This window comes from Lithobates pipiens, unplaced genomic scaffold (genome assembly GCF_037356315.1).
Source record: "Lithobates pipiens isolate NorthernLeopardFrog02 unplaced genomic scaffold, aLitPip1_a1.2 Scaffold_28, whole genome shotgun sequence".
In the NCBI taxonomy this organism is placed as follows: Eukaryota; Metazoa; Chordata; class Amphibia; order Anura; family Ranidae; genus Lithobates; species Lithobates pipiens.
Genome location: NW_027507789.1, coordinates 161,642,152 through 161,664,936, shown reverse-complemented (window position 1 = coordinate 161,664,936; position 22,785 = coordinate 161,642,152). Strand labels below are relative to the sequence as shown.

General features: G+C 42.9%; 1 protein-coding gene across 3 annotated transcripts in view; it reads right to left on the bottom strand.

Annotated features, from left to right (window-relative positions):
- Positions 1-22,785, bottom strand: part of GRB7 (growth factor receptor bound protein 7) — a 245,445-nt gene that overhangs the window by 169,644 nt on the left and 53,016 nt on the right. Inside the window, exon 1 of one of the 3 annotated variants that reach the window (XM_077459815.1) lies at positions 22,284-22,482. The exons of 1 other annotated variant lie outside the window; for it this stretch is intronic. The gene's annotated coding sequence lies outside the window, so the exon portion shown is untranslated. Of the gene's footprint in view, positions 1-22,283; positions 22,483-22,785 lie in introns of those variants that run through there. One more of the 3 variants, XM_077459814.1, reaches the window with a different exon arrangement.

Here is a 22,785-nt window from a genome sequence, read left to right as displayed (position 1 = left end):
TGAGATGGGAATGATGGACACCTATCAGCAAAAGTATGCAGGCATAGGACACACCCCTTGCCACACCCCTTTAAAGGAGAATTGTACAAAAAAATAAGATTGGTTAAACCCCACAAGTTTACCACTACTATTCCTTTATATTGGCTTTTGGAATCTACAAATGCAGCAATTTAGAAATCAGATGAACGGTTTAGCGCTGGGAAACACTTTTTGATAGATAAAAAGTGCATTTTATATACAACTATATAGATCAGACCAAAATGAGGGACAAATGAGGAGGAATGAGGGACATTGCTCCAAATCAGGGACAGTCCCTCAAAATCTGGGACAGTTGGGAGGTATGACAAAGACAGTTTTTGCCCCAATTTTCATGTTCAATCCAGAGATTTCTGCTACTAGATGTCTTCAGTCTGATGGCCAGCCTCATTTAACCCACTTTCTTTGAGCCCAGGCTGTCCTTGACCTGCCCCAGCCTGTGACTGGACAGTGAAAGAAGAAGCAGCACAGTGATGTGCTCATCTGTCGCTCTGCTCTCTCCTCCTATCAGCACGCTTCTTATCAGCACATGAACCGATTGGCTCCTTGTACCACTTCTTTCTCTCATACCCCAGCCCTGCTGTACAAAGTCTGCAATGTCTTTTTCCCCAAAACTGTTTTCTAATTCTTTGTTGTAACAGTTTATATCTCTTTTATTAATTTATTTGATGGTCTCTGAACTCTCTCCAATATTCCTTTTGCAATGCAGTTCCCAAAATATTCCAGATGTGGCCTTATAAAGTGATTTATATAGAGGCACTATTATATTGTCATCACATCATTTTCCTTTATATACATCTCAAGATTTTGTCTGCTTTTGCAGCTTTGCTTTGCTTAGCATTGAGTGCAGCTGCTGTGTTGATTATTAACCCGTATTAATAAATTCCCCTCCTGCTCTGTCCTGCTTAGCTGTACATTCAATGTATAGGAGGAAATGCATATCCTATTGCCTGGACACATAACCTTTGATTTTTTACCATTAAACTTAATTTGTCCTTTAACTGTTTATTTGCTCACTGTTCATTTCTGGTGCCCGGGATGTAATGAGGCTGAGTACAGCTGACCATAGGCGTGAATGGGTCCCTGCTGAATGAGACAAATTTTGATCTACATATGGCCGCCAGACTGACAATGCTGCTGTCCAAAGGTGTCTCTGTTGTTTCTCCATCCAGAGTGGTGTAGTGGTTAGCACTCTCACCTGGCAGTAAAAAGGGTCGCTGGTTCGAATCCCAACCACAACACTACCTGCCTGGAGTTTGCATGTTCTCCCTGTGCCTGCATGGGTTTCCTCCAGGTACTCCGATTTCCTCCCACACTCGAGACATGCAGGTAGGTTAATTGGCTTCTGTCCAAAAATTGGCCCTAATATAAGAATGGGGACGTTGGATTGTGGGCTCCTTGAGGGTAGGGACCAATGTGAGTGTGCAATGTACAGGGATAGGGACAATTGTAGACACTCACTCAGGTTGAACTGGATGGACTGGTGTCTTTATTCAACCTTACTAACTATGTAACTTTAAGACAGGAAGAGTGTTATAGTGGGGAAAATAATTATTTGATCCCCTGCAGATTTAGTAAGTTTGCCCACTTACAAAGAAATGAAGGGTCTATAACTTCTATAGCTTGTGAATGATCTCAAGGCACTTGGGACCACAGTCACCAATCAAAGAATCGGTAACACAATACACCGTCATGGATAGAAGAGCCCACAAGGTCCCCCTCCTCCAGAAGGCACATGTACAGGCCCATCTGAAGTTTGCCAATGAACATCTAAAATTCCAACTAATTCAGAGAAGGATTGGGAGAAAGTCCTCTGGTCAGATGATACCAAAATGTAGCTCTTTGGCATTAACTCGACTCACTGTGCTTGGAGGAAGAAAAATGCTGACTATGACCCTAATGCCCCATACACACGATCGGATTTTCCAACAACAAATGTTGGATGTGAGCTTGTTGGCGGAAAGTCCAACCGTGTATACGCTCCATCGAACATTTGTTGTCAGACTTTCCGCCAACAAATGTTGGCTAGCATGCTCTCAAATTTTCCACCGACAAATGTTTGTTGTTGGATTTTCCGATCGTGTGTACACAAGTCCGTCGGACAAAAGTCCAAAGTACAAACACGCATGCTCAGAATCACATATAACTATTGAACTTCCTTTTTATCAGATCATCGTACGTCTTGTACTCACTACGTTCGTAATTGTTGGTCAACATTTGTGTGACCATGTGTATGCAAGACAAGTTTGTGCCAACAACCTTTGAACAAAAATCCAGTTTTGTTGTTGGAAAGTCAGATCGTGTGTACAGGGCATAAGAACACCATCCATACAGTTAAGCACGGAGAAGGAAACATTATGCTTTGGGGCTGTTTATCTTCTAAAGGTACAGGATGACTTTGTCGCATTGAGGGGCCAATGGATGGGGCCATGTATTGTAAAATCTTGGATGGGAACCTTCTTCCCTCAGCCAGAACACTGAAGATTGGTCATGGATGGGTCTTCCAGCATACCACCAGAGCAACAAAGGAGTGGCTCAAGAAGAAGTACATTAAGGCAGTGGTCATCAACCCTGTCCTCAGGGCCCACAAACAGGCCAGGTTTGCAAGATAACTGAAATACATGACAGGTGATATCATTTGCTGCTCACTGCAGTATTCTAGTCTGCATCTCCCCAAGGTAACACATAAAACCTGGCCTGTTAGTGGGCCCTGACGACGGGGTTGATGACCACTACATTAAGGTCATGGAGTGGCCTAGCCAGACCTTAACCCTATAGAAAATGTATGGGGGGAGCTGAAACTTAAGGCTTTAGAGAAGATCTGTAAAGCAGAGGGGACCAAAATCCCTCCTGAGAGGTGTGCAAACCTGGTAACCAACTACAAGAAACGTCTTGCCAACAAGTGTTTCTCCACCAAATACTAAGTCATGTTTTGCTGAACTGCAACTCCATTTAGAACATTTGTATTGTGTTTTTTCTGGATTTTTGGTTGATATTCTGTCTCTATCATTTATAATACACCTATGATAAAAATTATAGATCCTTCATTTGTTTGTAAGTGGGCAAACTTACAAAATCTGCAGGGGATCAAATAATTAGTTTCTCAACTGGCCAAATCACCAAGTGAATATAAAGGAAAAATGCCCTAACCCCCCCCCCCCCCAAAAAAAACGGACACAACGGACTGGTCAGCAACAATGTATTACTTTTTTCTGGGTTAGACCACTTTAACCACTTTCAGACCGGACCAATTTGCTGGTCAAAGACCAGACCACTTTTTGCGATTCGGCACTGCGTCGCTTTAACTGACAATTGCGCGGTCGTGCGACGTGGCTCCCAAACAAAATTGACGTCCTTTTTTTCCCACAAATAGAGCTTTCTTTTGGTGGTATTTGATCACCCCTGCGGTTTTTATTTTTTGCGCTATAAACAAAAATAGAGCGACAATTTTGAAAAAAACGCATTATTTTTTACTTTTTGTTATAATAAATATCCCCCAAAAATATATAAAAAAACATTTTTGTCCCTCAGTTTAGGCCGATACGTATTCTTCTACATATTTAAAAAAAATCGCAATAAGCGATTATTGATTGGTTTGCGCAAAAGTTATAGCGTTTACAAAATAGGGATAGTTTTATAACATTTTTATTAATAATTTTTTTGTTATTTTTTTTTTTACTGGTAATGGCGGCGATCTGCGATTTATTATTGTGACTGCGACATTGTCGGGGACCCATCGGACATTTTTGACACATTTTTGGGACCATTGTCATTTATACAGTAATCACTGCTATATAAATGCAGTGATTCCTGTGTAAATGACACTGGCAGTGAAAGGGTTAACCAGTAGGTGGCAGTGTAGGGGTTAAGTGTTCCTAGGGGTGTGTTACTAACTGTGGGGGGGTTGGGCTTTCATTTAGTGTACACTGATCTCTGCTCCAATCACATGGAGCAGAGATCAGCGTCACTAGTTGCTAGGCAGAATGGAAAAATGTTGTTTATACAGCATTTCCTCCATTCGGCCGCTCCGTGAGACGATCGCGGGGATGCCCGCGGCGATCGAGTCCGCGGGTCCCGCGACCGGACTCACGGGGGTCCCGACCAGCGCGGGAGCGCGCCGCCGGCGTCGCGCTCCCAATGGCAGGGCGGCATCCAATATTGGACGTACATGTACGCCAATATGCCTGCCCGTGCCATTCTGTCGACGTACATCGTCGTGCGCTGGTCGGGAAGTGGTTAAAAATCCCCAGTAGAATCCATTGAAGCAATCCATTGTCATGTAATACGTTTTCTGTTGATTTTCTAGAAAAGTCCAATGCCTTCAGATTGCAGCCATCAGGATCTGAGGTCCATGTTTCATCTGTCATCTCCTTCTAGAGCAGGGATCTGCAATTAGCGGACCTCCAGCTGTTGCAAAACTACAAGTCCCATCATGCCTCTGCCTCTGGGTGTCACGCTTGTGGCTGTCAGAGTCTTGCTATGCCTCATGGGAGTTGTAGTTCTGCAACAGCTGGAGGTCCGCTAATGGCATATCCCTGTTCTAGAGACTATTCAAACTTTTCTAGCATCTGCTATGTATGAATTATTGTGCCGTTCTGACAAACAGACTGAAGCCAAGAGTAGTAACCGATCAATTTAACTGATCCCCTGCTGCTGATTATCTGCTGTGAGCTACGTCTTTATGTGAACTTTGCGTGCTCAACTGTGTGATCTCTAAAGATCACGATCCCAGCAAGAGCCTCCTATCTATCAAAGATTATATAGGGAATTGGTCACATTGGTCTAATTGATCACATGACAGCTGCATGTAAAAAGATTAAGCTAAAAGGTTTCTTTCGTACACCTACCTATTCCTAAATGCTAAACAGCAAGGATGGAGGAATCTCTATGATTAAGGTGTTACTAAACTTTCATCAGCAGTATACAGGGGTCTTATGACTTCTATCAGTGTCTGGTTACAGCTTGTAGGAGGAGTTTTCATTCTCCTCTTACTCTCCTGTGAGGCTGCAGAACCCCTGATCCTCTGTCTGGACAGTGCTGATTGGCCCTGTGCTGATCTCATGCACCCTCCCAAGAAAAAAAAAAAAAGCTCTCTAACAATACACACCAAACTGAGCATGTGCAGAGTGCCCCTAAGGATCTGTTCTATCAGGAAATAATACAAAGTAGCAGCACTGAAAAGAAACAAGACAAAAAAAAAAGTATAATAAAATGGTCCAAATCAATGATTGTGCATGAATGACATAAGTGATAAATGAATAGTCCATGTATGGCACATAAGGAGAGTTCTTATGATAAAACACCTCTAGATGACAGTGCACCTCCACCAAATTGTGTGCTTACCAGAAAGCAAGCTTTAGGGAGCCTGAGGCTATATACCCAGCCAGGGCCTTTATCCAAGAGGGAAGATGGTAATCCACCGCTAGTATTGGGACGGAACTTAGAATGAACACCAAATAGCCTCGGCCACCAAGCAGTAAGTTCAGGTATTACCCAAAAAATATAAAGAGAGACTTCATAGTGTATACTGTATCAAAAAGGATTTAATGGAACAAAGGATTGCACTTACAAATATGAAGTCATAAAATACAGGCGGCCATCAAGCGAGCTCCCTTCCACTGAGTAAGCACGATGACGTCAGCACGTCAACCTCCCTACATGCGTTTCGCCACAACCTCACGTCGTCATCCCCGATTGTGACGTAACATGCAGAGTTGCTGTTGTGTGGCATCCCCATATTGTATGGCTCCAAGGCCGACTGTTCTATTCTGACAGCTGCAGGTAATGAATGGTGGCTGATCTGATCAGATGAAGCCTCTCTTTGGCTGACAATTTTCTGAATGTCCCCTTCAATATTCAGATCAAAGGATGCTGGGTGGGAAGGCGCCGACAGGGCCACCCACAGCCTGAATGTATGATCAGCTTTACACCTAGACCTAACTAATATGCATTATATTTAGTTTGAAGTACCAAAAAAAAAAAAAGCAATTGGTAAAAGTACTACTTGACCAGGCCATTTTTTGCCATAGAGCACTGCGTTACTTTAACTGATAATTGCGTGGCCGTGCAACGCTGTACCCAAACAAAATGTTTGTCCTTTTTTTCTATTGGTGGAATTTGAACACCTCTGTGGTCTTTATTTTTTGCACTTTTTGCACTATAAACAAAAAAAAGACCAACAACTTTGAAAGTAAAACAATTTTTTACTTTCTGCTATAAAACAGCCCCAATAAAAAATTTAAAAATTTAATTCCTTCATCAATAGGGCCAATATGTATTCTGCTACATATTTTTTGGTAAAAAAAAAAAAAAAACCCAATAAGTGTATATTGATTAGTTTGCACGAAAGTTATAGTGTCTACAAACTATGGGATATTTTTATTTATTTTTTATACCGGGACTGAGATATTGGACACTTTTTGAGGATCAGTGACACTAATACTGTGATCAGTGCTAAACAAATATGCACTTTCTTTGTACTAATGACACTGATTGGGAAGGGGTTATCAAAGGGTTAACTGCGTGCATAAGTTGTGCTTAGTCACTGTGTGGGAGATGCTTTGACTAGCGGGAGGCAAAGATCCGTGTTCTTGCTTTGCAGAAACAGAGGTTCAATGCCTTCCCTTCTGACAGAACGACAATCTGCCTGTGTGCTGTGTAATTGGCGGGTGCAATACATCAAGTACATAATAACCGCTGCTGGAATCCCACTGTGTATAACCACAGTGGGAGCAGGTCGCCGGCAGCGCACGTGCCTCAGAGCTAGAGGTGTCAGATCACATACTAGCAGCGTGATCAGGCGCAGAACGGCCACCCAGCCACAGTATATCTGCAGTGGGCGGTCGTTAAGTGGTTAAAGCAGATTTCCCTCTCTCAATGAAAATTGAATATTTTTAATCCTCACACTGCTAGCATTAATAAATAGATATGAAGGTATATTATATTTACTGGTTTTAAGCTTTTTTTTTTTTTTTTTTACATTTCTTCAGTTACTTCCTGGTTTCTGGCCTAGGCCAAAATGAGGTCATACATCCCAGAAGGGAAGGAGGGGATACATACATCCCAGAAGGGAAGGAGGGGATACATACATCCTGAGAAGGGAAGGAGGGGATACATACATCCTGAGAAGGGAAGGAGGGGATACATACATCCTGAGAAGGGAAGGAGGGGATACATACATCCTGAGAAGGGAAGGAGGGGATACATACATCCTGAGAAGGGAAGGAGGGGATACATACATCCTGAGAAGGGAAGGAGGGGATACATACATCCTGAGAAGGGAAGGAGGGGATACATACATCCTGAGAAGGGAAGGAGGGGATACATACATCCTGAGAAGGGAAGGAGGGGATACATACATCCTCAGAAGGGAAGGAGGGGATACATACATCCTGAGAAGGGAAGGAGGGGATACATACATCCTGAGAAGGGAAGGAGGGGATACATACATCCTGAGAAGGGAAGGAGGGGATACATACATCCTGAGAAGGGAAGGAGGGGATACATACATCCTGAGAAGGGAAGGAGGGGATACATACATCCTGAGAAGGGAAGGAGGGGATACATACATCCTCAGAAGGGAAGGAGGGGATACATACATCCTCAGAAGGGAAGGAGGGGATACATACATCCTCAGAAGGGAAGGAGGGGATACATACATCCTCAGAAGGGAAGGAGGGGATACATACATCCTGAGAAGGGAAGGGAGGGGATACATACATCCTCAGAAGGGAAGGAGGGGATACATACATCCTCAGAAGGGAAGGAGGGGATACATACATCCCAGAAGGGAAGGAGGGGATACATACATCCACAGAAGGGAAGGAGGGGATACATACATCCTGAGAAGGGAAGGAGGGGATACATACATCCTGAGAAGGGAAGGAGGGGATACATACATCCTCAGAAGGGAAGGAGGGGATACATACATCCTCAGAAGGGAAGGAGGGGATACATACATCCTGAGAAGGGAAGGAGGGGATACATACATCCTCAGAAGGGAAGGAGGGGATACATACATCCTCAGAAGGGAAGGAGGGGATACATACATCCTCAGAAGGGAAGAAGGGGATTTCTCAGCTAAGCACAACCTCCTGCCTGCATGCCTGAGCTAGGGGCACATTCCAGGAAGTAAATACTACACAAATCATCTGCCCTTACTCAAGATGGCCACAGCTAGAAATGCTAGAGGGGTGTTTTGATTTGAATATTAAAAATGAATAAAACAGTGTTTTTGGTCTGTGGTATTTCCGCTCCACCGTTCAGTCTACTATATACAGTATACATTGTTATTACAGAAAAATTTATTTGATCGTCCTACCTGCAATTCAGGTTTTATTATAAATATTTTTGATGGATAACTAGAGCCAAATAAGACACAGTACAGGGAGGTTGAAATTAGTCCAAATCTTGGCAATTGTTGCTTAAAACCAAATACCCTTAGCCCTTGTACACACGGTCAGACATTCCAACAACAAAATCCGATGGATTTTGTCCGAAACTGGTGTTGCATACACACGGTCGGACAAAGTTGTTGGAAAATCCGATCGTTCGTAGCGTGATGACGTTATTTACTTACGACGGGATTACATTCAGGCTAGTAGCCAATAGCTTTGGTCTAGGAATTTGATCTGAGCATGCGTGGCACTTTGTCCGATCGGAATTCTCTACAAATGATCGGACAAAGTCCGATCGGATCATGTCGTCGGAAAATTTTTATAAAAGTCAGATGAAGCCCCCACACGGTCGAATTATCCAACAACACGGTCTGATCGGACATTTTCCGTCGGAATGTCCGACCGTGTGTACAAGGGATTAGAGTGTAAGCTCCTTGAGGGTAGGGACTGATGTGAATGTACAATGTATATGTATATGCGCTGCATAAATTGATGGTGCTATACAAGTACCTGAAATAATAAAATACATGTCTCACTAATGACTTCTCTGTCCCGCACAGGAGGAAGTGTCTCTACTTATACCTGAGTGTTCTAATAGCAGACAGATTTGAATTCAATGAAACATGCGTTTTAAATGACATACAGTCGGGAAAAAGTATTTACTTAACTTAACTATAGGTAAAGCCTAGAATAAGGCTTACTTATAGGCAGTGGAAATATCTCCTAAACGTGCGTCGTTTAGGAGTTATTTCACTTGTAGTGCGCCAATGATGTAATCGGCACATTTGCTGTGAAGAAACAGACCTCCGTGCCGTTTCTTCCCCCAGCGTGTGCGGTTACTGATGGCTCCCATGCGTATGCACGGGAGTGACGTCACACAGCTCCGGCCAGTCACAGAGCCAGAGTTTTCACACCCCAGAAGGAAGAGGGGCGAAGATGGACACAGTCTGCACAGAGGACAGTGATGGATTTGTTTGCAGGTAAGTGTCACATAATGGGCTAGTATGCGATGCATACTAGCCCATTATGCTTTTCATACTAGCCCATTATGCTTTTCATTTGCAGGCTTTGCAGGGAGAAAAAGAGGAAGTAAAACCCATCAGGGTTTACTTCCTCTTTAAGGGTCTATCATTTTTATCATAGGTGCATTTTAGACAATAGAGACAGAATATCAACCAAAAATGCAGAAAAAAAAAACACGTGATACAAATGTTATAAATTGAGTTGCAGTTCAGTGAGTAAAATAAGTATTTGGTCCCCAAGCAAAACATGACTTAATACTTGGTGAAGAAACCCCTGTTGTTAAGCATAGAGGTAAGACGTTTCTTGTAGTTGGTTACCAGGTTTGCACACATCTCAGGAGGGATTCTTCATTACAGATCTTCTCTAAATCCTTAAGTTTTCTTGGCTGTCTCTTGGCAACTCGAAGGTATAGCTCCCTCCATAAATCTTCTATAGGATTAAGGTCTGGAGACTGGCTAGGCCACTCCATGACTTTAACGTGCTTCTTCTTGAGCCACACCTTTGTTGGCTCGGTGGTATGTTTTGGGCCATTGTCATGATGGAAGACCCATCCATGACCCATGTTCTGGCTGAGGGCAGAAGGTTCTCATCCAAGATTTTACAATACATGGCCCCATCCATTGGCCCCTCAATTTTGTGTCTGTGCTTGCCAACAAGGGTTTCTCCGCCAAGTACTAAGTCATGTTTTGCTTGGGGATCAAATACTTATTTTACTCACTGAACTGAAACTTAAAGAGTAAGTAAACTCTCTCCTTTTAAAGCTGTTTTTTAAATAAGCTAGTATAGCAATGTAATCTAACACATTCCACATTAATAATAACCCCCAATCTTGTGTCTATTACTGTTTTGCAGCGGTTTTAAAAATTCTCCTTCCTAGGAAAAGGCAGCTCCATTTTAACTGCTGTCTTCCGAGTCCGTCTAGCAATTTACTTCTGCCTTCCTGCTAGTCTGATCTGTAATCTCACGCATGCACATTGGGGTTCTTATCCAAGCCTCACTCTAGTTTTGGGATCACCATGACAACCATATCCCACTGCAGTGTGTGTTGTTTTGATAGTACACCGTGATGTCCCAATGTTTACACCCCCTGTGATGTGTAACGTCACACGGGGTGTATCTGGAAATGTTGCATGAGACTAATATCGTGGGATCTCAGCACTGTGCCGTGAGCGGATATGAAGGACACGGTTAATACCGTGTTGAATAATACAATAGTAATTACTTTATAATTAGATTTACAAGCAATGCTTTTAATAATAAATCACATCAGATCGAGTCAGACCGGTTCTCCAATTACTAAGTCATCAAATAAATAGTTATGACAGTATAGTTACCATATGAAGATAGATTGATAAGAACTGACTCCAACCTGTATTCTTCGAAGTCTCTTTACCAAGTCATCCACAATAGGTCACAACCATACGGTTTCCACCGAAAAATAAGCAATCTTCTTAATGTGTTTTAACCACTAAGTGGCCTGATTACGTCTTTATGCTCATGCCACTAAGTGGTGAAACGCGTTGAGGTGATAGTTTATTTGTAACACTTAGTAAAGTGATTTAGAAGAATATAGTTTGGAGTGCAGTTCTTAACAATGTATCTTCTTGGAACCTACACCAGGAATCCAGAGTTCAAAGTAGGAGCGGGGTGTTGGAACAGAGTCTAGTCACCATAGTAACTGGTCCTCTATATGGAGAGATCTGACTTCTCTTAGACCCCAGATCTCTCCTCCCTTCCAAAGCATCTGATCTAACCAAGATTGTAAACAAAGGAACAAAACCAGAAGTGACTAATTCCTTTTTACTTAGGGTTTCATATACCATAGAGATTGTAAAAGGATGTTCCTCTTTCTTCTCTATGGAAAGCGACCTGACTGCCCAGGCTTTCCCATTCCAAAGGCCGCATGTGGTTCCACCTCCGTGAAAGCGATCAGGTGGCTGTAATCGGGCAGGATGACAAGCAAAGACAAGCTCTTTATAGAACCTGCACCAGGAGTCTGGAGATCAAGGTAGGAGTGGGTCTAGAGCAGTGTTGGAACGGAGTCTAGTCCTCATAGTGACAGGTCCTCTATATGGAGAGACCTGGGGTTTATTAGACCCCAGATCTCTTCTCTTTCCTCCAAAGCATCTCATCAAACCGAGATCGATTTGATCAGCTGCTTTACTAGCCAGTAATGGAACGAGTAAAGGAACGAGACTAGAAGCGACTAAACCCTCACCAAATCCTACCACATACACCATAGACATCAGGGAATGGATGTTACACCTATTCTATGGTAGGAAGACCTGACTGCCCACAATGTTCCTGAACGTTCCTATTCCAAAGGCCACATGTGGTTCCACCCCCTGTAAAAGTAATTGGTCGGCTGTATAGCCACTCGGATCACCTTTACATTAAAGAGCATCGTTGGCTGAAAAATGGCTGCAGCTGCAATGAAACCTGAGAATGTACGAGTGTGTCCTATTACAGGACGTGGTTAACTACCATAAGGGAATTCATTCTGCTTTAACCCCCTACCCCAGCAGAATTGTGGGTATTTTTTGCCCCACCCCTGTCCACTATTCTGGCCTAAGTATTATGTGCACCTGGTCCTGTAGGCTTCTGGGATACTTACATCACACCTCCCAGACGGCTGCAGGATCAGGAACACAGAGGGACTGGTCAAAAGGTTAAAAATGTAAAACCTCAACAATGGATGCCTCTTATTTGCTCTCTTTGTGGTCTGTTGCATATACCAATAAACGTTTTTTGTTACATCTGCTTGAGAAGTGCAAAAAATATCTACTGTTCTATCCAGAATTGTACTGCATTGATAACTTTGCTGCTGTGCTCTGTCACTGTTGCCCTGCCACAGAAGCAGCTGGGGAAAATGCTGATAACAGCACAATTCCCAGCTCCTTCTGTGGGCTACAAACCACCTCCTACCTATGTTACAGAGATGAAGAGAGGGGAGGTGTTATGTGGTCCTTACAGACCTCCTGTTCTGGGGAGACAATGCTGCTCCGCTACAGATGCAGTGGGGTAAGTCAGCATTGTTACCTTGGGACAGGAAGTGTGTTACCAACAGGATCACCAGGTGAAAATAAAGGGAATAAATGGAAAAAATAAAACTAATGCAGCCACTACAATACATTGTAATTCTGTTTGTGGGTTTGGATACACCGTAGAGTCTGTATCTTACAATGCAGGTTAAAAAAACGCATTCACCTAAGAAGGTGAAGTGAAGATGCTGTAAGACGCCTTCTGTCCTCCAGAAATAATAAAAAATCCATCAATAAAATTGACTGGGTGCAGCTGGGTACAACTGAAATGCAGCCAGAACAAATATAATTTTTGCAAATGGCCTAAGTCCACACCCCACACTATATAAGGCTGCTTACACAGCACCCATGTAGTGTGCTATAGTGGACGGAGATAGAGAGGGCAGTGTATTCGAGATATATATATATATATATATATATATATATATATATATATTATTTTAATTTACAGTCTACTAATATTATATATATATTGCTGGGATCTGGCAATACATTATAGCTGTGAGCAATTTTAAATGATATTTTTTCCTTTAGAAATGTAATTTTGCTGTGGTACTTATCTAAACATGGGGAAAAATGTGCTACTTTACAGGCAGCCTAAGGGGACCCCCCAGGCACAATATTTAAAGGAATATTTCCTTTTTATTGTTTCACTTTAAGCATTCCTAAAATCACTGCTCCTGAAAAAAACGGCCATTTTAAAACTTGTTTTTGCACCGATACATGTCCCCTGGGGCAGGATTCGGGTCCCCCAACACTTTTTATGGCAATAACATGCATATAAGCCTTTAAAACGAGCACTTTCGATTTTTCACGTTTGTGTCCCATAGACTTTAATGGTGTTTGCATGTTCGCACAAATGTGCGAACATGCAGTGTCTGGTGCGAACCGAACCGGGGGGTGTTTGGCTCATCCCTAGTGAGAACCCACAGTGACATCAAATCCTCCTGACACTACGATAAAGAGCAGCATTGTCACAATAAATATATATCCAGAAACTGGACAAATGACAAATGTTTGCTGACCCGATTATTCCTAGTGGAAGGATCTGAAGTCTTCCTATTTGTGTTCATTTTGGTTACGGATAATACTCTCTAAGAAACAGAAAAGGAATGACTTGCTATCCAGATAGGCAGAACATCATCTGCTGTTCGTTGAATACATGGACATTCCAGAGACCCCTGGGATCTTCTCGTCAACTTAGTTAACAGGTGTTGGCAGCACATGTGCAGTGACAGCTCTTTGCACCTTTCTCCTTAGAAATCTCTTCCAGGTCACGTAAACATTTCTAATGGCCTGAACTAGTAACTGCTCTCAGAAAAGCCATACATGAGTTTACCTGCAATTTATGCATGAATCAGAAGCTTCTCTTAAAAGAAATAGGCCACCTATGAGTACTTTGCTAGCAGATAGGGCCTTTCAGTAGAGAAGAGAAGAAAATAAAGTTTTCTTCCGACAAAAACAACCTTCTAGCAATGTTTTAAAACCTGTACACATCAGAACAGTGTACAGTCCCAGCATTTTACAGATGCCAGGAATGGAGCCGAGACAATAATACCAGCACATATGCACAGAATTACATCAGTGCCTGGCCAATGGTAGATGCAAAATGATGGCAGACCCAGGACCCAGAGGACAGAGGGGGGGCCACCCCACTGGAACCATAGAACTTTAGTAGCAATTGGAGACATACTCCGCATAGTACCTAGTAGTCTTCTGGAGAATGCTTCTAGGCTCCTGCTCAGCTGCCGATACGCTGGTTCTGACAATACATGGCCTCTCACCTGAATGCAGATCAATTCCCCCACTACCTCAACCTTGTCAGGTGACAAGTACATCATCAACTACCCATGGTTATTTAGTGCCCATTCACACCAGTGCTTTGCCGCGCCATACATTATGTGACTTGGTATGCTGCGGAGCATCTTCTGAATGCACCCACCATGCATTTCAGTACACTAGCTAAACTTAGGAGGACACAGGGAGGCCACCCCACTGGAACCATAGAACTTTGGTAGCAATTGGAGACCATAGTACCTAGGAGTCTTCTGGAGAAGCTGTGTGCTACTAGGCTCCTGCCCAGCTGCCTGCATGCTGGTTCTGATAGTGCAGGGCCTCTCGCCTGAATGCAGATCACTTACCCTGCTACCTTAGCTTTGTCAGGTGACAACTACCTCATCAACTACCCATGGTTATTTAGGGCCTATTCACACCAGTGCTCCACAGGACCATACATTATGTGACTTGGTGTGCTGCGGAGCATCTTCTGAACGCACCCACTATGTATTACAGTACACTACCTAAACTTAGGAGCTATGTTTGGTCCATTGTGGCGCATTAAAAACCGGACTGCAATGGGACCATCCTTTTGAGAATGGGTAGTTAGTGTTGTATGCAAACAGATCACATTGGCCCCAATCTCAACATTTTGCTTTAAGAACATTTTGGCCCCATTTCAAATTGTGTACAAAGGTCCTGAAAAGAAGTTCTTGTTTATGACAGCACCTATCACACACAGGTGCTTGACGCATATTAGGCTTATGAAATGGGAAGGCCTTCACTAGCCAATGCGCTTATAATAATGACATATTCATTGGTGTAATGATTGAGAAAGAGGAAAGCATTCCAGAAACAGAGCTGCACAACCAGTAGTAGTTGGAACCCCTGTTGTGCCAGATACAAATTTAGGAGCCTCCGTAGGCATAATATCAAAATATAAGTAATAAATACCATTTACGAAGTTAATAATTTGCTGCTTGGTCTTGCAATTTGAAATTTGTTGGAAAGGTGGCGTTGGGTTTGACATCATGCATAGTTGTTCTAAAGAATGCATGCAAAATGATTAATAATGCCGTACCCTCCACCTTTTTCAGTGTGCCTATTCCTTTTCATGTGTTCTCTATAGCTCTCCTTAATTTAAGTCTGCTGATCCTGACACTTCCAACCTGGGTTGTATATTCCTGTGTTAGGATGACAATGACCTGAGTGGTTCCCTATACAGAAGCAGCGTTATGCCCCTAGCAATCTGTGTTCCTATTGCATGCTGATGCACAGTGATTCAGCATGTTCACCATACAAGCCCACACCATCTACCCCCAGTGATTGACAGTGGCTGGAACAGCAGGAGGCTTGGGCGGCACCCCACCAGCACGGAAACGTGTCCACAACACTTTTACACAAAAGCCCAGAGCCTGCTGAGCAAACTGCATCTGTGAGATTGTTCTACCTCTTCAGAATGCGGTCTGAAGAGCTAGATAGGGTAAAGCTCCTCTAAACTAAAAGTCCTTTTTTATATGTTTTGGAGACTCTCACCTGCCACTTCTCTGAGACGTCCATGTTTTCTGACGGTAGTCGCTTGATTTACAGATCATCATTTCTTGAGTGCTCATTGATGCTGTGCAGACCTTACTGCACTCCCACTGATATTGCATGTCTGTCTACTCATGTGACCTTGTTTTGCACATGTTGGAAAAATGCAACTTGATAAATAAAGAAATGACAAAAAAAAAAAGGATAAAAATTTCTATTTTAGACTTCCCTATTCTAAGGGTGACAACTCTACAGTGATTTCACTGCAGAATGAACAACGTTGTCATCCTATTACAGAAAGTGAAATATCAAAGGATCTACTTATCTACTTATGGGGAGTCTCTGAGAAACAAAAACTGCTGTGTATTGACAGACTACATTGTATATGTAATTTCTGATTCTGCTCATAGTTTAATAAAAATGAATAAATAAAACAGCATGGGGTTAGTCTTTTCCCCCAATCATACTTACCTAAGTGGATGCAGCATCAGTCCAATGCTGCAACTGTCCTCAGCCGGCTCTAAGACTGATAACTGAGCGATCTAACACCGAAGATCGCTCGGTTCTCAGGGCTTCTTAAGTAGAGAGCTGGCGACTGTCAGTCACCAGCTCTCTGCTCTGCCCCCTCCCCCCCCCACACACACTCATTGGAGCGCTGGGCTGTGAAGGGGCAGGAGCGGCCGGCTCAGGCTCTCAGTGGCTTGCCGAGAGGCTGAGCCAGGTGCTAATCCAGGCTTGTGGGTGGATCCTGACCATTAGGTCACGATTCTTCTCGAGCCTGGACCAGCTCTGTAACATCAGTTGACAGCGGGCTTCAGTATGCTGAAAATGGGTCATAGGAGTGCAAAACAAACTGCACTCCTGTGCTCCACAGGAGAAGTACAGCCAAACGAGGTAATACTGACATATAATCACACATAGGTTGGACTTGATGGACTTTTTCAACTCTTTTTTCAACCTCACCTACTATGTAACTATGGCTCTACTTATCCTTTAAGCAGGGATGCTAATGGATGCTAATCATATTGCCTGACACAGAGGTGGTCACTAGTAGGAACATTTACTATTATCTATGCAGAATACAGTAAGCAAAATATGGGAACAGCAAGCAAGTAAAACATAAAAGTCATGTCAACCATAAGTGACCTGAGATTGACCAGAGAGTCACGTCAACCATAGGGGACCAGAGGTTGACCACAGGTGGCCGACCATAGAATTATTGTTACCATAGGTGATCAAAATGAACTATAAAAATTTAAATTTCCTGTTAAGTACAATATTAGGCTAGTCAGAAACGTGTATATTGCCTTTTAGTGCATTTCATAATCACTTAGGAGCTAATCTTCATATTGTCATTGATTCCAGGGAAATGAACCTCATGGGATCAGCACAATCTCCTACAACAAGTGCTATGAAGACTGTGAAGAAGGGAAGACAACAGGAAGGCAGGCAGGAATAAATCTCCGGGGATTAGAGGAATCAGAGAACACAGACAGAGATCACCTGGGAATACGGAATTAAAACCTTGGCACAAAGTGCCCCTGGGGTAAAGTAAAGGCTGTAAGCAGGACAGGCGGCTGCAGTTATGGTCCCGAATATGCTTTATATAGGAAATTTACTTTGAACTCTTATTTAGATAAAAAAAAATAAAAAAAGATTGACCTTACGCAATGCAATTTATCAAGCTTCATGGTGATTAAAGGCAATTTCCTCTAAAACCGTTGGCAAGTTGGTACACTTGCTGGCTTTGTATATTCCTTAAACACTCCATTGACATCCATATTTGCCAGTTCTGTTTAGCTGCGTGGCTGTTCAAGTCAGTAGATGGTGTCACGCTCCCAGTGATGCGTTCTCAAGGTATGAACTCTCCAGAATAAACTGGGGATTCCAACTAAAAGAATGACACCTTCATTATAGCCTTGTGCATGACGGTGGAGGGAGGATTACTGCAAGGAAATCTTTACAAGATATTATCAAAATCAAGTAAATTTAAGCTGAACTTTAAGCTGCAATCTCCCCCAAATGCTTTTCCAGTACTTAAAAAAAATTGTGTGTTATACATATACTATATATGTAGTGGGTCCTTCCCTCTGAGTTGTCAGGCAACCTGTGGGGGGAGTGATGAAGAGGTGGTGTACCCCTGAGCCATGTAGTCATGTGACCTTAACACTGGCACTACAGGAAACCCAGAATTTAACTGCTGTGTCCTCCCCTGTGGGCTCCAGGCGCCATCTTGGGAAAGCCTATGTCCAGCTGAAATACAGAGTTTTAATGCCATTTAAGGACACAGATGTGCTATAAATAGTATGATCTGCTTCACCAAGGGACCCTGGAATGGAAGTTCAAGTTAGGGACAGGAACCTGTTTGGCAGGGACAGATAAGGATTGGATTCTGTTTTGTCCTGCTGGTGGAATGGATGGGAATGAGGAAGATCAGGCATATCCGAGTTCAAGACCCATGTAGATACTGTAACTCAGTGAACAGGGAGAGCCATCCAGCAGAAAGTTCGGAAAGCGGCATTGGCCCTCTTCCATGGAAAATCCTTTTGCCTCGAGGAGCCATTTCAGAGGAACTGTAAGTAGTTGCTAGGATTTGGAACCTAAGGGAATTATCTTCTCCTGTAATGGGCAGTCCTTACACTTGCACTTAGTGATGTCTGAGCATCATTCAGAGAACTGGTACTCTGAGCCCAGGCTGTGTGATGATGCCACCCCAGAGGACGGGCCTATGAAAGCCAAGGCTTACAGAAAGTGGGTCAGATAACTTTGGCTGTCATTCAATCCGGAAGACTGAGGACATCTAGTGGTGGAAAGAATTTACCATGGCCAGCAGCTCCAATTTAAAGGAGAAGCCTAGCCTGAGCTTGTTTGGCTGGGCTTCTCCTATGGGTCACAGGAGTGCAACTCATTTTGCACTCCTGTGACCCGTTTTCAGCAGAGAATGGGCTGAAGTCCACTATCTGCTGATGTCACACAGATCAGTCCAGGCAGCTCATCATCCCGACTCTGGGAGTCTGGATCCTCCAGGTGCCTGGACTGATGGCCGTCTCAGCCTCTCAGCAAGCAGCTGAGAGGCTGAGACGGCCACTCCCCATTCTTCCACAGCTCAGTGCTCCAGTGAGAGTGGAGGAGCAGAGAAGGAGAGCTGATTGACAGTAAGCAGCTCTCTGCTCGGGGAGCTGAGAGAACCGAGCCATCGGCAATGTTCAATCGCTCGGTTCGCAGTGAAGAACTGCTTTAAATGATTGCCGTTTAGCCTTGGCTATAACATTGATTTTGCTTGGACTGGCCTTTGGGACAATGAAGTCTAATGCTGCCCATACCATTTTCATTTTCAAAACGGTTTTGTAATGGTTAGAGAGGTCAAAATGATGATAGCCTTTGCTTACCTGAAGGAGCAGAATAAAAAATGTTTCTCGAACAAACACAATTCTAACTGTGAATGTGGTTTCTAGTTTGGGAAAAATTGTACATATTGTAATGTGTATGTTCCAAGTAAAAATGGAACCTGAGATTCCATTCAAATAGCAGCCCTGGCTGTAATTTAAACAGGTTTCAAACTAAACTAGTTGACTCAACTAATGCTCTTAAGTGGTTTTTCAGAAATTCCATATGGTTGTTTGATCGAAATTCCACAGATGTATGGCCAGCTTTAGATACAACTGAAATCTGTGGCATCGGTTGTAGAATTTTAAATACTGGGAAATCCATGTGAGCATCTAATTTCTGCACCTTCGACTAATCAGCTGTCTAAACAAAATATATGTGATGATTGAAAATGTTGTGTTGGGTTGATGGTGATCACTATGCAGATGGGCAAATCTTTTGTCTTTCTTCTAAATCAATATATCTGTTTGTGCATAGCCAGCTTTAGCTAACACATGGTTCCAACACCATAACCACACATTACTAGATGTTACAGAGCAAGCTCTGGATCATCAGCCAATACTTGGTTCCAACACCATAACCACGCATTGTTAGTTGCTACAGAGCAAGCTCTGGATCCTCAGCTAATACATGTTTCCAAAATCATAACCACGCATTATTAGATGCTACAGAGCAAGCTCTGGATCCTCACATAATATATGGTTTCAACACCATAACCACGCATTATTAGATGCTACAGAGCAAGCTCTGGATCCTCAGATAATATATGGTTTCAACACCATAACCACGTATTATTAGATGCTACAGTGCAAGCTCTGGATCCTCCACTAATACTTGGTTCCAACACCATAGCCATGTATTGTTAGATGCTACAGAGCGAGTTCTGGCTCCTCAGCTGATTTATGGTTCCAACAATATAACCACACATTGTTAGATGCTACAGAGCAAGCTCTGCATCCTCAACTAATGCATGGTTTCAACACCATAACCACACATTATTAGATGCTACAGAGCAAGTTCTGCATCTTCAGCTAATAAATGGTTCCAACACCATAACCACATATTATTAGATGCTACAGAGCAAGCTCTGGATCATCAGCCAATACTTGGTTCCAACACCATAACCATGCATTGTTAGTTGCTACACAGTGAGCTTTGGATCTTCAGCTAATACATGGTTCCAACACCATAGCCACGCATTGTTAGATGCTACAGAGTGAGCTCTGGATCCTCAGCTGATTTATGGTTCCAACAATATAACCACACATTATTCGATGCTACAGAGCAAGCTCTGCATCCTCAGCTAATGCATGGTTTCAACACCATAACCACACATTATTAGATGCTACAGCGCAAGCTCTGCATCTTCAGCTAATACATGGTTCCAACACCATAACCACACATTATTAGATGCTACAGCGCAAGCTCTGCATCTTCAGCTAATACATGGTTCCAACACCATAACCACGTATTATTAGATGCTACAGAGCAAGCTCTGCATCTTCAGCTAATACATGGTTCCCACACCATAACCACCCATTATTACTGTAGATTCTACAGAGCAAGCTCTGAAGCATCAGCTAATACATAGTTCCAAAACCATAACCACACATTATTAGATGCTACAGAGCGAGCTTGAGATCCTCAGCGAATGCATGGTTCCAACACCATAACCACGCATTAATAGATGCTACAGAGCGAGTTCTGCATCTTCAGCTAATACATGGTTCCCACACCATAACCACCCATTATTACTGTAGATGCTACAGAACAAGCTCTGAAGCATCAGCTAATACACGGCTCCAAAACCATAACCACACATTATTAGATGCTACACAGCAAGCTCTGGATCCTCAGCTAATACATGGTTCAAACATCCTAACTTCCAATTATTAGATTCTAGAGAGCAAGCTCTGGATCCTCAGCTAATACATGGTTCCAACACCCTAACTTCCAATTATTAGATTCTAGAGAGCAAGCTCTGGATCCTCAGCTAATACATGGTTCCAACACCCTAACTTCCAATTATTAGATTCTAGAGAGCAAGCTCTGGATCCTCAGCTAATACAGGGTTCCAACACCCTAACTTCCAATTATTAGATGCTACAGGGCAAGCTCTGGGTCCTTAGCTAATACTGGATTACAAAACCATAACTATGAATTATTAAATACTTGTAAACCAGCAAGAACAGAGCAAGCTCTGGATCCACAGTTATTCCAGAACTACAAGTTTCAATATATCTAGTAAAGCAGGGCATTCCGAGACTTGTATTTCCACTGGAGAGCAGAAACCAGTACAACGTAACCTGTACATCATAAAACAGATTAGACATAACGTGTGCTTTATCCCTATGTTACCTAACCCATTCCTTTTCCTCTACTGTTAAATATTTTATAGACAGATTTGCAACTTCTGGTCTCATTTCTGGTCATGATTTGTAGACACATACAGCCTAAATGGAGTTAAACTTTACTCCATTAACTTGAATCTGTTAGTATTTTACAATCTGAGCTTATCCTCTGTAACGTGGCAAAGAAAGACTTTATAACTAGAATTGTTTTATAAAGTTAACTTGCAGCTTATATTTTATTTAATAAAAAAAGGTACCAATCACGTTTTGTGTCTGTTAGCAACCAACCGAAAGTTAGCATTTAGTAGCACACACTATTAATCCTCTTTGCTCCGGGTTTCTACTAACAATGAACTTTTACTTATGCAAACCCAATGTGTGATCATGGCCAACTCAAGGTTTTCAGGCAGCTGCTGAACTACAAGCCTCATCATGTCCTCTTGGAACATGGTTCCTTAACAGTCCAAATCCTCAGCCTCCCTGTTAAGTCCCATCGTGCATGAACTAGACTTCATCTAATGTATTGCGATCGTAGGAGTTAAAGAATGGTTAACAAGTTGTCGGTATCAGACCTTAATGGCTATACGTGTATCCAATCATGTCAGCTTAGGAAACACTCCTTCTGATAACACACACTCACTCGTACACATAAGCAAAACACACGTTAATTCACTCAGCTTGGCTAGGCAATGTTATCTACAGGGGGGTCTCGTGAGCGAACGACAGTGACAAGTTCCTACCTGTACAAGTGACCAGTACAGAGATCCTGGGGGGGGCTCTTCACCAAGCAGAGAACTGGCAATTCCTGTTTATCCTCCTCTCTTTATCTACCTGTCTTGATTTACATGGGCACTCCTCTCAGGTGACATCACCTGGAAACCATTCACCCGCCCTCTTAAAATATGAATCAGAGACATCCTATTGAGTAGCCGGGCCCGGTGCTATGTGTGTGTGTGTTTTAGGACAGCGGGAACGAGGATGTCTTCTACAGTGTTGGTGTAGACACATGCTGTGGAGCACGGTGTCCACCAAGAAGGTTGGATGTTCTGCATGAAGAGTCTGCTGCATAAAAGACGTCACAGATGTAGTTGTCTTCTATGTTCATATTTTACACTCCCTACTGAAGCTGCGTGAACTCTTGGACTGTCTCCAGTGCCCATGAACAATCCTTTCCTCCTCCTCCTCCTCTTCTGTCTGTTGGAAGGGAATTAGCAGCCAAGCCTTATGTTTAGTAAGGGGGAG